Genomic DNA, 13679 nt, shown 5'->3' with positions numbered 1-13679 from the left:
GGCACATGTTCAGCAGCATATTCGTCTCACACTGGGAGGCAGTGCCGTGTGGCTCCTTGGTTCTAGCTTTGAACTGCCATATTTCAAAGGATTTCTGAATTCTTTCTTTCCTGGCATTTCTCCTTCATTCCAAATTCCCATTTACCGACTAATGTAATATAAAGAATATAATACTAAAAGTAGAAGAATAGTTTGGACAAATGAAACACAGATTGTTTCAAATGAATGAATGCGTGCCTATAACAGGATAGAAATGATCTACGTGAAACTACTGTGTATATTCATAAAGTCAAATAGTACTTAATTGTTCTTGAAGCAGAAAACAATGCATGTAGCTACGGTTATTACACAAACAACAAGAATTCTCCCAAAAGTTTAAGTAGTCTGGGATTATTTTGATCCTTTCCTCGGAGAAACATTTCACCTAATAGTTTTTCCTTGTGAATCTTATTACTGCTGCCATAAATCTGGAACTAGACCGTTAATACTTAAGTCTTGTAAAATGATTCTTTTATTATCCATGTTCAGAGGGTGGCATATCACTTAACTCTTTTAGCCTGTTTGGGGCCGATGCCTGTGTTCAAAAATCACTGGTTTTTTTTTGAACACAGGTATCGACCTCGCACTTCTATCTCCTTGCGATTTGCTCACAGCATAATAGTAATGGGTTTTCAGTGGTACCTCCAAATAGCTTGAGAGTGTGCGAGTGTAAGCCTCCAAAGTGCTAAGGATGTTTTGCTTAGTACTACAAAGCAGAGGGTCTTCTCCCTTTGCCAGACTGGTGAACAAACATGTCGCTGTGTTTCACTGATGTTAAATGTTGGCTCCCCGTGGCTTTTGAATAAGCACAAGTCAGAGAAAGGGAAGCCACGTGGCCGCCTGGACCGAATGCTTGGAGAACTCAGTTCTTCCTGCTTTTCCGACAGAGGTTTGGCTCAAGATTTTATTTATAGAGTTTGGTTTTTGCTTTTCCTAGAGTGGGTTAGATGGTAGCGATGCACTGGTAGAGATGGTTTTTAGTTGTTGACTCAGAGTTCATCTCATGATGAATCCTTCATGTCTTTTTATGGTGAATATGTCTGTATTGACTTTATAAAAATGGGTTTAGTGAGCTTTGTGTTAACATTTGACTTAGTAACAGTAACTTCTTTTTCAGTTATCAAGGGGCATAAAAATCTGTATGTGTGTTGGTATGTTCATATTAACATATTATTAGGTACTATATATGAATGTATTTAAAGGCCTTGTATGTCCTATGGCAGGCATCAGTAATTTGCACCAATGGAATCAATTTAGCCCAGTGAGAAGGTGGTAGGCTCCTCTGTAGGTTTGTGCTGGCAGCGATCTCTCTGATCTGTGCTCACACCATAGTTTATAGACCAGCTATACCCCTCACCTTGGATCCGGAATGCATTTGTCATGACCTTTTACTATTGTCCTAATCGTGGGAGCGGGGATCGGTGGATTTGTCCTGGTGACCTACAATGCAGGCACAGAGAAATCCGGCTGAGGAAGAGTGAGCCTCAGTCGATATCCTACACGGTCCTCATCCGTGGCAGGATTTCTTCACTCTGGCATTGTGATAATGAAACTTGGTAAAGGGGATCGTGTATATTTTATACCAATTTTACACAAAGTCTTAGATGGATAAATTTTTCAAGAGAAAAATTCCTTTTCGGCGCCTACTTGCCAACCATATTCAGAATACGAAGATATTCAGCTATGAGAATGTAAATAGTGGAGAGAGACTTTCGTTTGCGGATCATGTTGTGTTTCTTGGGGTTCTCTGGCACATGTGATATGTGAAATAAAATGGATTTTTTACAGCTTAATGACTTCCCTCCGGGAAGAGTTCTGGTGTAGCAATCGCACGGCCAGATGGTGTTTATGGGCTATTTGTGTAAGTGGTGAGACACTACGAAATAAGTGTGACTTCATCCGACGGAAACTCCTGACACACGTGGTTTTATGTGGAACAAATTTTGGTGCACTATGATGTCACTTAATTTCGCATTGAATTTAACTTCTATTGTGTTTATGTATGTGCACATTTGTCATGCTTCCAGCTGCTTCAACTTTTGTATGTATATATTTTTGTACATATTTTTACTTTAAAGTATTTTAAATAGAAATTAAATAAACATTTGATAGTTTACATAATAACAGTCATGTTTTGCTTTTTTTTTTTTTAGCACTGTACATTTTATTAAATTGAAGGTTTGGGTTTTAACAATTAGATTTATCTATCACTGATTCTGTGAATTTGTTGGAATCTCCCACTTATCATCAATTTCCTGTAGGAAACACTGAAAACGGCAGCAGACCCTCTTCTTCCTCATGGCCTACACCCATCTGCGTGCTGGTCCAAAATATCTCGCAACTTCTTTCTTCTGTTTTCATCTGTCTTAGTTTAGTCGTCTTATTTCTTTATATATATACATATCTATGTATATATATGTATATGTGTGTATATATATGTATATTATTATTACTTCTTATTTATGCCTACAGCACCTGGTCTTCCTAGGTGGTCTCCCATCCAAGTACTAACCAGGCCCAACCCTGCTTATCTTCCGAGATCAGACATCGGGCTTGTTCAGGGTGGCGTGGCCGTAGACCATTTGTCTTCTTATTTCTTGCCTCTTAACAAAAGTCTCACTTCTTGTCTGTCTCTCGTTCAGCCTGCACGTGTTTCCCCAGAATGGTATTTCTGAAACACAAATATTATACAATTCGTCAATGGTTTCGCATTTTTTTAATGGATGGATAAAGTCCCTCGTATAACACAGAGAGCTTTTCATAATCTGCCGCCTTTTTCTCTCCAGCTCCAAATGGCAACTTCTACCTTCTCTGCAGCCATATTAAATGTCTTTTCCGTGGTTCAACAAAGAAAAGATGCCATTCTCTCATATGACACCCCGCAGGATCTTCCAGGAATTATGTTTTCCTCCCTCATTCCCATCTGCTACCCCACACATAGCAAACTTCTTTCTGCCTCACATTCAAGACTGAATTCAAAAGTCTCCTCTTCCAGAAATTTGCCCCAATCTGGTTCAGGACCCGACCCCTGGACACCTTCATTTTCTGGGACATCCCTTTTTATGTTCCTATTGGCTATTGGTATATCTTTTTGGAAAATGTCTATTCAGGTCCTCTGCCCGTTTTAAAAATAAATTTAAAATGGGTTTTTTATACTACATTTTAGATATTAACCCCTTACCAACGACATGGTTTGCAAATGTTTTCTCCTACCCCGTGAGTTGCCTTTTCATTTGTCGAGTGTCTCTTTTGCTGTGCAGAAGCCTTTTGGTTTACTGTAGTCCCACTCATTGATTTTTGCCTCGTTGCTTATGCTTTTGGTGTCATCTAAAAAGACATCATTGCAAAGACCAACGTCAAAGAGATATCTCTCTGTTTTTATCTAGCAGTGTTATCACTTCAGATTTTACGTTTATATTAAGTTATTTGGGGTGAGTTGTGTAAGCCAAGGGTCTGGTTTCATTCTTTGCATATGGATATCCACTTTTCCCATCACCATTTATTAAGGACGATTCTTTTCCTCCAGTGAGTGAGTATTGTAGATTCCTCTGTCAAAAACTAGTTGACAATACATGCGTGGGTTTATTTCTCTTGATTCCGTTCCATTGGTCTCTATCTGTTTTTATGACAGTATCATATGAGTTGATTACTGTAGCTTTGTAATATAGTGTGAAATCAGGAAGTGTGATGCCTCCAGCTCTGTTCTCCTTTTTCGAGATTGCTTTGGCTATTTGGGATCTTTCGCGGTTCCATACAAATGTTAGGATTGTTTTCTTCCATTTCTGTAAAAAATGTCATTAAAATTTTGATATGGATTGCATGGAATCTGTAGATCACCGGGACATTTGTGTGGACATTTTAGCAATGTTAATTCTTTTGATCTATGAACATGGGATGTTTTCCATTTATTTGTGTCTTCTTCAGTTTCTCTCATCAATGTCTTCTAGTTTTCACTGAACAGATCGTTTCCCTCTTTGGTTAAATTTATTCCGAAGTATTTCATTGTTTTCGATGCTTTGGTGAATAGGTGTTAGTGTACAGAAACACATAGATTTTTGTATGCTGATTTTGTATCCTGCAACTTTACTGAATTTACTTATTAGATCTACTAGTTTTTTTTCGTGTGGAGTATTTAAAGTTTACTAAGTATAGATCATGTCATCTGCAAACAAAGACAGTTTTACTTCTTCCTTTCTGATTTGGGTTCCTCTTATCTTTTTTGCCTATGTGCTCTGGCCAGGACTTCCAGTATCATGTTGATGAGGAGCGGTGAGAGTGGGTACTCTTGTCTTCTTCCTGATCGTAGAGGAAAAGCTTTCAACCTTTCACCATTAAGTATGATGTTAGCTCTGGGTTTGTCATATACTGCCTTTATTATGTTGAGATATGTTCCTTCTATACCCAGTTTATTGAGAGTGTTTATCATAAAAGGATATCCTATTTTGCCACATGGTTTTCTGATCTATTGAGAAGATAATATAATTTTGATCTTCCATTCTGTTAATGTGGTATATCATATGCATTGATTTGCATACATCGTACCATCTTTGCATCCCAAGAATAAATCCCACTTGGTCATTGTGTATGACGCTTTCAATGTGCTGTTGCATTTGGTTTGCTAGTATTTCGTTGAGAATTTACAAGTCTGTATTCATCAGGTCGAGCTCCCCAGGCACATGGTGTTGCTGGCTAGACTCTATTCTCTCTGGGCCGCAGGTTGGGCTCCGTGTTTGGACAGTCTGCTGGCTGTGCTCCACTCTTTGGTGAGGTCTCTGGCTGGAATCCCTGATGAAGCAGAACTGCCAACTATAGTTTGCGTCCGGGTGGGGCTGGAGGCTGTGCTCCATGGTCAGGCAGGGTTGCTCTCTAGGGCCCTTGAGTGGGTGGGAGTGAAGGCTGTGCTCCATAATTGGGCAGTGCAGCTAGCTGGGCTCTGTGCTCAGCAGTTGAGAAGTGCTCTAGACTCGGGCTCCAAGACTGCCTCGGGTCACTGGGCTCCCTTGCAGGTGGGGGTGGAGGTTATGCTCTGCAGCTGGGCAGGGCTGTTGGATGGGCTCCACAGCCGCAGGGCTGTTGGATGGGCTCCACAGTTGCCCAGGCTCGCTTGTCGGGCAGGGCCAGAAGCCATGTCCAGCAGTTGTCTGGGCGGGGTTGTAGAATGGGCTCTGCCACTGGGACAGCCCGCTGGCTGTGCACCCAAACTAGGCAGAACTGCCAACCGAGCTCCCTAGCCAGACGGGGCCACTGGCTTGGGTTTACAGATGGGCAGAGCCATTGTCTGGGATCAAAGTTCAGGCATCACTCCAGCCGGAACTCCGCCGAGATCTGCAGACTCACCACTGTGAGCCCTTCTCCCCTTCTGCATCTCTGACTGACCTCCAGTGATCCCCGTGAGGCGACACCTAGATTGGTTTCCCGGGAAGCTTCGGGAAGGGTGGAGAAGCTGGGCATCCATTTCCAGCTCTCCTTTACCCACTGGAGAAATCATAGGCCAGGGGAGGGGACCCCCCGGTGTGGCATTGCATGGCCTGAAGGAGGGGAGACATGTCAAAGTGAAGCCATTCCTCTTACTCTGCAAATGCAATTTTTTTCTGTTCGTTTGTCTGTTCGTGGTCCAGGCGTGCTTTAGCTTCACCTCCAGGTTTGGGGATCTTCACAAAAACATCTTGTCTCTGGGTAGTTGCTCATTGCTCTTTCTATGAAAAGCACTAAAGTCAGGAACCACCTATTTTGCCATCTTGCTTTGATACAGATTGTCATACCCAGGTTTCCCTTTCCTGAAGTTCCAGTACCAGATGTTCCTCTATGCATTTATCGTCACATATTGATTTCTTTAAAAGAATAATTTGATATCATCCAGGTATGCCTAATTCTAAGAAAAGGTTAATATAGAAAGTTTAAGATTTTTAGTTAAACACTTTCTCAAATTAAAGCTCTCAGATTTCCGTGAGAGAATATTGAATCAAAGTACTGAAAGAGCAGAAGAAATTGAACAGTGGTTCAATTTTGTAATAGATGTTATTTATCATTTTCATTAAATGTCGTATTAGCCATGTGCATTGCATTGACTAGGCTACTCCTCACCACTCTCTGTGAATAAGACGATGACAAGTTTCGCTTTCCTTTCTGGATTAAGAAAGTGATCCAAAATAACTAAAATGGGTTGCCAGAGCAACAGAGAAAGTCAGAGAGGACAGATTAGAAATTCTGATTATCAAGTCATTCTTAAATTTCAGATTATTGAATCGAGCCATCTCTTAGGTGAAGACAATTACTTTGTTTTATTTGTAAGTCAGTCATTACATATTTACTTTGTACCTTCTGTGTGATCAACAATGCATTTTATGATACGGGAAATGTAGCATGGTCCTTCAGCTCTAGGAACTCACAGTAATTCGGCTCGGATAGAGAAGTACTACGCGAAGCCACAGGAACACACCATTTAATACAGTGTGCGATTAGCCGTGAACCTATGTGTTAGAACTGTAAATGCATGAGAGGATAAAAGTGTTGGGCTTTGTGTTAGTGCTTGAACATTTGAAGGAGATGGTCAAGAGGGTGGAAGTTGATTTTGGATGATGTATGTGTGTGGCTTGCAATTTGAGAGGAAGCATGTATGCAAAGCATGCTATGCTTTCGATGCATAAAAGAGTCAAGTCTGAGTAGAGCCAAGGGTAGTAAATGAGAAATGTCCACTTACGGCAGAGCCTTTGAATCAGGAAAACGATCTGAAGATGGAAGGCCGTGAAAGCATTTCCGAAGGGAATATTATGGTCGAAGTGGCAACTGAGGCAGGTTGTATTGTCGGCTCTGCTAGAGTTAATGAGAAAAATCTGGGATCGGCGAAATCCCGCTGACGCGCTTTTGCAGTAAGGAGGCATGAAGTCTAGACTGGGATTGGAGATCCAAGGGCAGATGAATGAGAAATTCCGAAGACGAAAACCAACAGGTCTTCGTGCCTGACTTACGACGGAAGAAGAACAACGACCCCTGGGGTTCAAGCTTGAATGAGCTGATGAATGAAGGAAGGAGCAGTGACTGAAACAGGCTCATCGGGTGGTAAACTTCTGATGTCTTCTTATGAGGGGTTTGCAGATTGGAGCACGATTTCATTTACGAAGTGCCAACTCCGAGGTGGTGAAAATCCCATCTGGAAAATCCCCTGGTCATTAGCTTACGGGCAAGAGCTCAGGTGAGGGGAGAGGATTTGAGATACATGTTAATATTCTTAGGAAGACTTATAAATATCACTGCTCTTCCCCACTTGATTTATAAACCAGTTAAGATGTAAGGCAAAATTATAAGGAAGATAGGCACACAAAAGAGCACCTTTATTGCTGATGCATCTAATATGGGAGCATGTGTTTGATTCATGGCTATGGGTGGGTGCGCTTTTTAACGTCAAACTCCACAGTTAGAAGGATTCGCTCATCCCAACACAGGCAGCATCGTGCCATTTCAGGCTATTTCAGGCCACTTCCCATGGATCTCTAATGTGGCTCCTTCTACGTGGAAGGAAATGATACGGTTGGGAAAGAATTTTCTCCTCGTCCCCTTCACCCATCACACTGAGGAGTACTCTGTGTAGAAATGCCTCTTTGGCTCAGAAAACATGTCTTTTGCACTTTGTATCCCCAATCGAACTCAAGCATGGTGCCTGGAGAACATCAGTTTCTCAACAAGTACTTTTTTATTAAATGAATAAGTAAACTTGCAGTGGAAGATGATGTGAATTGATGGTTTTACACTGGAGAGAATATAAAACGAGAAGCGTGTAGCCTCATGGAGTCCGCTTGAACGAGCTGGGCAGGAAGTGGAAGGAAGCAGGGAACTAAGGCGGAATGAGCACTGGGCACCTACTACGACGCTTTGGATCTAAAGTGTCTGTTTCGGATGATGACACAATATATCGTAATGTCAGATTACTTCAATTGATGTCATTCTCTATTTCTCAGACTTCGTTCAAGTTGGCAGCTATCTTGGGCTTTGTGATTTCAGGTCTGTGGTGACTGAAAAGATGTCCATACTGGTCCCCAAAGCAGTCTAAATCACAGTTTTCAGCCTTCACAAGCTCGTTGTGATGTATTATATTATTTAGGATTTTTTTTGAATGCAAGTAACAGAAACCAATTCAAGGCATTGAAGCAAAAGAGTGACTGTGATAAGGAAAAAGCCGTGTCTCGAAGAAACATATGTCAGGAATGCAGTTTGGCCCCAGAAAAGGCTCCGAATCTTGAACAGAAAAGCTACAGGAAACCAGGTAACGTGCTCTCTTCATTTCTTATCTCTGTGTCTCCGTGGGACTCTGCTGTAGTTCTGTTCTCTGTGTGCTGGCCTTCGCTACGCAATGCCTGAGCTTACGCGTCTCCTCCGATCTGGAGAAAAACTCAAAGACTCAAATCTTGTAGTCACAATGATAGGTAATACATTTTAGCCCGAAGCAGAATGTAATTACGGCCCTCGGCCCTCAGGTCCCGTGTGACTGGTTTTGAGGAGGTGGAATTCTCAGAGACTGGACTAACTACAGAAGGTTTCCTCTCCCCTCCCCTCCCCCGCCTTCCACCCTCTCTGCCCCTCTTTCTGCCCCGCACAGGCTCACATACACATAAAGCAAGAATAAATCAAGAAATTAAAAAAAGTAGGAAGAGTGAGGTATATCCAGCGACAAGATAAAACAGCTAATGTTTATCCAAATACGTATTGCGTATCTTTGGCGCTGTTCTGAGCACTAACTCTATCCTAATTTATTTTAATCCCCTTCGTTTCTTGGTTTTAGAAATTTTTGTTTTGCTAAGGGTAGGGAGAGAGTTAGCAGTAGACAGAATCACAGGGAGATTCGGGTGAATTTCCAATTTTAGTTGCAGGTTTTAACACTTCCTCAGAAATTATTTAGATCAAACTGACAAGACATGAAGTTAGAGAATGTTCGAAAATCAGACAATCACATAATTAATTATATATCTCTATAAATTACGTCGATAATAATGTGTATATTTTTGTGTTATGTATTTTATATAATTATTTATAGGCTATATGTGTGTATGTACAATTATATATATATGTACATTTAACACCTGCTAAGCGAATATTATTTTTGAGTGCCCATGGACCATTCACAAAAAATTGAGTTTCTACTGAGACTCAGTGAAAACCAACCAAATATCAAGGAATCGATATCTTGGAGACTATGACACTAATATAGCAAAATCAGAAACCAATAATGAAAGGAGGGATCTAAAAAGTGTGTATGTCCGTAATCTTCCAAATAGACTCGAGTAGAAAAGAAATTACACAGCACTTAGACTAGCTGGAAATGAAGCAAAGAGCGAGCCAGCATTTTTAGGCTACAGCGAAAACATTTCAAGAGAGAAATGGACGAGACAGGGGGACGGAGATGTGATGGACGGGGGAAATGACAGTAGCAATGACCGCGCTACAGCAACAACAAGACCAGGAGAGGGATGACACAGGCCCAGCGAGATGAAGGATCGTGAGCTGACGAGCTGCGTAATAGTCTTTTTTAAAGACGGTCGTCTTGAACGAACTAACGACAACAGCGCAATGACGGTGTGTTCCGTTACAACCGGTTTTTAGACAGGGAAGGGAGTTAACCGGAAATTAAATGGTCCTGAGGAGCCGTGACAGAAATGCACGCACCAATGAAATAATTGTCAGTGCACGTCGTAAAACAGTACGACTTCTTCAGTTATGTATGCATCTGAGATCCACGAAAGAGAGAAGAAAAAAGAAAGAAAAAGAAGAGGGATAGGTAGTTTGCCACGTTAGCGAGAGATGTCTCTAGCACCCATAGACTGCTGCCATCTCTTGCCTCACTACTGAGGGAACTCACCACTGTCTTCTGGATTTCTGAGGGAACCAAGCATAGAACAACTCTCGCTTCTCAGCTGGCCTGGCAGAATCTCTGACCTCATCATCTAAAGTTTCCAGACAGGGTAATTTTCAAACGCTAATATCCGTGGATCCTGAGATATTCTCCACAATTTACCTTTAAGGCTATAGTAAATGAAGCAACAAAAAGAGACCTTGCGACGGGCTTATTACCTTGTAGCTAGATAATAAGATACGTGTGGCACTGGAAGATCATTCCAGAGACTTTCATTTGAGTTCCACTATGAATATGGATTTTAAATCACCGCATTTTCCTACAAAATCTTTTCTCTTCATTTACCAACCGTGAGTCTTCCTGCATCAGACAAGTGCAAAGGTAATTTATACGTTTAAAGTGGGAATTTACCATTGCAACCCCGATTTGCTTTGTACCTCATCTCCTCTCTCTTGGATGGATTTTCCAGGTTCTAAATAACCGAAGGAGTCGTGATGTTTTACAACATGCGTTAAAATTTCTTTCACTGGTGACACATGTTTCTATCAGTTCCTCAATACTACTTCGATTTGCTGTTAAATAGGTCTTCCCTTTGCTAGAAACTGATCTTTTTATACATGCACAATGTTAGTATTGAATTATGTAGCTTAATTCAATCATTTAATTCATTCGACAAATAATAAGCCAAGTTCGAGTGTCGTGTACTCAAAGATAAAGTATAGTTTTTCTCAACTAATTAACAGTCTGATGAAAAAGACACCCATAAACCGATAGAAGTCAGTGTTTGAAGGGACCGATGGAGACAGGCATGGGGCATCACGGGAGCATTTAATGGTAACACCTAATCCCACTTACGGATCATAGAGATGAGATCCTGGAGGGATGATTCATAAACCGGTATTAGAGGCTCACCGGGCACAGGGGGCGTGGAAGGGTAGGGATTGTGGGAAGCATTCGGCTAGGGGGTGCAACACGTGTACTGTCAAGGAGGAAGGGGTGATGGCGTGCACAAGGACCTCAAGCAGTGCTTGAGGTGGAAAGAGAGGCCTGAGGCTGGAGAAACAGGCAAAGGCCGGGCCGTGTGGGACCACGTAGGCCTTGGTGGGCAATCTTTTTATGATTCTTTGGGTAGTAAGCAAGGGAAAGATGTCAGAAAACTCTGTATTAGTAGCAACTAGCTTCTAGAGAATCCGCAGGTAAGAAAAGTTTCAATAAAGAGGTCATGAGGGTTTTCTAGGCAAGACATGATGAGAACCAAACCGGGGCTGTGGACAGAGAGCCTGACCTAAGTTCCTTATTGCTGCTATAATAAATGACTACATTCTTAGCAGCTTAAGACACGCAAATGTATCATCTTACAGTTCTGGAGCTCAGAAGCCTGATACGGGGCTCATAGGGCTAAAATCACGGTGTCAGCAGAGGTGCGTTTCTTCCGGGTGCTTTAGGGGAGAATCTGTTTCTTTGCTTTTCCCCGCTTTCCTGCATTCCTTGGCTCATTGCCTCTTACGTCTCTAATTGTGACCTTCACCAGCAGAGAGATTACAACTCGCTTTGTCGCGATTCTTGCTTTATCACCGTGGTCTGGAACCGAACCCGCAGGATGTCCGAGGTACCCCTGCGTTCTAGAGGAAGAACCTTTCAGGTGGGAGGGGTGCAGCGCTTAGAGGTTGAGATGCCTGTGGAACTCCAGGCCCCCAGGAGATGTCTAGCAGGTACGTTGCCATCTGAACCTGCAGCCTGGGGGATAATGGCGAGGGAGGTTTAGCTAGGGATGTTCTCAGCCTTTAGGGAGCAGAGTTGAAGCCGCGTTGGCCGAAAACACACAGGGAAAGGTTGAGAGTGAGAAGCACAAGGGTCAGAATTAGTGTGTTTGGAATATGAGCAGCTCTCTCTCTTGGCAAAGGAGGATTTGTCAGAAATGGAAAATGAGGAGCCCAGGGGACAGAGCGACGGTTTTTACCCGAAGTCCCGCTGGGGAATATTGCCGACTCACCAGAGAAGAGAGGAGAGACTGGATGAGACTTCATACCTCTCACCAAAATCAGAGTAACTATGCTTTTATTTGAATTATCAGTTTACATTTTTTTCACAGGGTTTTTATTTAAGTAAAGCACTTTGGGCTGAAAATTGTGTTTAAAATTTGAAAACTCTGCAGTAGAGAATTTGAGAAGATAGAGAGAGTAAGGCATGGTCACTTGGCTAGAGCACGGTGCGAGTGTTGCCAAATGATGTAGCTACTTACCGATGACTTCGATCGATCTGTGTAACGGACGGTGGGCGTTGCTGTGTCCCTGGGTTCTCACAGTATCTTGTGCGCAGCTCTATCCTGGCACGTCCCATACTCTATTTTCATTTCTGCTTTAACTTCTCTGGATCCCCCTCTCGATTGTGAACACACGAAAAATCTCTCCCGTGACTTTCATCTTTGTATTAGAAGTGAAAATAAATAAATAAATAAAGACTCATTTACTAGACCTCATCTTAAGGAGAAAATTACCTGTCTTGAGGTAGAGAGAGATGGTCCTCAAAGCATGCCCAAACAGAACGTGATGCTTACTAAACTGCTATGCGGGAAAAAGAGAGAGAAGTTGTTTTGTTCTTAAGGAAAAAGATGAGGAAAAGGAAAAATGAATTTAAAAAAAGAAGATGAAGGGAAAAAGAAAGATACCAAGGAGAAGGTGTTACGCCGTGGCTCTGACCCACAAATTGCCAATGGTTTTGCACTTATAAACCCTTTAAATTAATAACTGATAAAGGTTATGGATTTTTGACGGAGTTAATATAGGGCGAAACAGAGACGATGTGTATCGAGGAGGTATTCGACAAAAGTGCCGTGAAGATGTAATTCCCGGGAATTTGAAGAGATCACAAAGAGGGTAGTTGAGACAGGGTGTTTTAGCCCAGTGCTGCCCAATAGAAATATGTGAATCACAAAGGGAGAGGCACGTGTGTAATTTTAAATGTGCTTCTAGGCAGATTTTAAAAGAGTAAAAATGAATAGGTAGAATTGATTTTAATAATATACCTTATTTAACAAAGCATAGCCAAAATATTTTAATTTACTCATGCAATCAATGTTAAAATTATTAAATATTTTACGTTCTTTTTTTTTTTTTTTTTGGTACCATCTTTGAAATCCAGTGTGCATTTTATACTAACAGGACATCTCAATTTGAACAGGCCACATTTCAAAGGCTCAGTAGTCACATGCAGCTAGTGGCTTCCACGTTGGACATAAAAAAATCGAGATCTCCATATTATAGGGGTGACCTACAGTCAATACTAAGATTTCATTGTCAGTGTTCCTCTAGACAAAATATGGGAGCTGCATCTTCAATGATGCTTAACCAGTACTACATTCTCACCATAGCTGCCTGTCCGTTAGTTCTAACTAACACGTAAGTTAGGACTCAACTCAGCATCAGTGAACACACAGTTTCCTGAGTAGACAGGGGATGAGTAAGCATCAGGTTTTCAGTCCAGTCTCCCCCTTTTACTGAAAATGCCTCCAAGAAAGAATAAGTTTGATCCAGTCAAGTCTTCTTATAAACATTCGAGTTGCAGAACTCTTGGGAAACACACTAATGGTATTAGTAGCGGGACAGTCTTTTGTCTGTGGAATGCTTTGAGCAGATGCACCTGCTCCAGCAGTGACTGGTTATCGAAGTCTAGAGTTTGGGGCAGTGGAATCTGTGGATGTGTACGAGTAGCTCTTGAGGAAGTGTCACGAAGGCTATGTGGGTATAAACTGGAGACATTTCATGATTAAAATAGATCCCTTCTGTGTAAGTAGTGA

At 41.8% G+C, this 13679-nt stretch overlaps 1 pseudogene; it reads right to left on the bottom strand.

Annotated features, from left to right (window-relative positions):
* Nucleotides 1-2502: 2502 nt before the first annotated feature.
* On the bottom strand, nucleotides 2503-2618 carry LOC112475211 (annotated as a pseudogene).
* Between the last annotated feature and the right edge of the window lie 11061 nt (nucleotides 2619-13679).

The sequence above is a fragment of the Pteropus alecto genome, unplaced genomic scaffold, assembly GCF_000325575.1.
Source record: "Pteropus alecto unplaced genomic scaffold, ASM32557v1 scaffold50, whole genome shotgun sequence".
Lineage (NCBI taxonomy): Eukaryota > Metazoa > Chordata > Mammalia > Chiroptera > Pteropodidae > Pteropus > Pteropus alecto.
The sequence above is the reverse complement of the archived record's forward strand: the minus strand, read 5'-3'. Positions and strand labels throughout refer to the sequence as shown.